At 38.4% G+C, this 1,256-nt stretch overlaps 1 protein-coding gene across 1 annotated transcript in view; it reads left to right on the forward strand.

Annotated features, from left to right (window-relative positions):
- SKA3 (spindle and kinetochore associated complex subunit 3) overlaps positions 1–1,256 on the forward strand; it is a 44,374-nt gene that overhangs the window by 5,754 nt on the left and 37,364 nt on the right. The gene's annotated exons all lie outside the window — the stretch shown is intronic.

Genomic DNA, 1,256 nt, shown 5'->3' on the forward strand with positions numbered 1-1,256 from the left:
GCTGTGAAGGTGAAGGGAATCCATAGTGATGGGCTTCAGTTTTATCAGTGAAATGTCAGGCTAGGTCACTAGCTGGGGGTAACGATGGAAGAGGGCCTGGAGGTAGAAGGCTTCTGGAGGGAGGAAAGGTAAGGGCTATTTCGTTGCATAGAAAATTACACCAATTAGAGAAGCATGGTGTTATGGGCTGAATTGTGTCCCCCAAACTCCTGTAGTATGTTGAAGCCCTAACCCCCAGTACCTCAGAATGCAACTGTATTTGGAGTTAATGTCTTTAAAAAATGGTAATTAAGCTAAAATGAGGCTGTTAGGGTGGGCCCAAATCCAATATGGCTGATGACATTTTAAGAAGAGGGAATTTGGAAACAGATTGACACGAGACATATGCACACACACAGGAACAACCACGTGAAGACAGCCATCTGAAAGCAAAGGAGAGGTCTGTAGCACATCCTTCCTATGGCCTTCAGAGAAAACCCTGCCAACACCTTGATCTTGTACTTCTAGCCTCCAGAACTGTGGGAAAATACATTTCGGTTGTTAGGCCATCCAGGCTATGGTATTTTTATTTGGGCACCCCTAGCAAAGGAATACACATGGCAAGATTGCTGGGCAGTATTGACTTCCAATTTGGGGTTTGTGGTCATGAATTTAAACAGAAACTACTAACCTTAATTACGTGATTTTCCCCAGCAATATTTAGCAGTAAGGTCGGTTTCAACAAAGAAAAGCAAATGGTAGAGTTCATCCAGGAAATTTTCCAGTGAATTTATTGGAACAAGAACACAACACGTTAATTTAAAAGTTCAGTTTGGATAAACATTCAACTATGAAATGCCTATTGTCAGGCACTTTGTTAGGTGTAATGAATAATAAAAACAAAATCAATGTGCCTTCACCACAGCCTATACAAATTGCAGATATTAAAATGTGAATTATCTAATTAACAAAACTTAGTAACTTTTGTTAATGAGAAAGAACATTCCATGCTAGCAAATGAGATTGGCACTCTGATACATTAGTCTTGAAATTTGTACCATCCTTCTGGAAAGCCATTTGGCATCAGATTTCAGTGTTGGAGCTTCTGGCTCTCAATTCTATCTGTAACCTGTACATTTTCAAAAAGTATAAGGAGACTAAATGAAAAAATATATATGAAGGTTATCTAATTAATGGGAAATTATCTCAATGGGTAATGAGACTGATTTTCTTCTATATATTTTACTATTAAACATATGTATAGCAGTTAACGAGAT

Source organism: Propithecus coquereli, unplaced genomic scaffold, assembly GCF_000956105.1.
Source record: "Propithecus coquereli isolate 6110/MARCELLA unplaced genomic scaffold, Pcoq_1.0 Scaffold168, whole genome shotgun sequence".
NCBI lineage: Eukaryota > Metazoa > Chordata > Mammalia > Primates > Indriidae > Propithecus > Propithecus coquereli.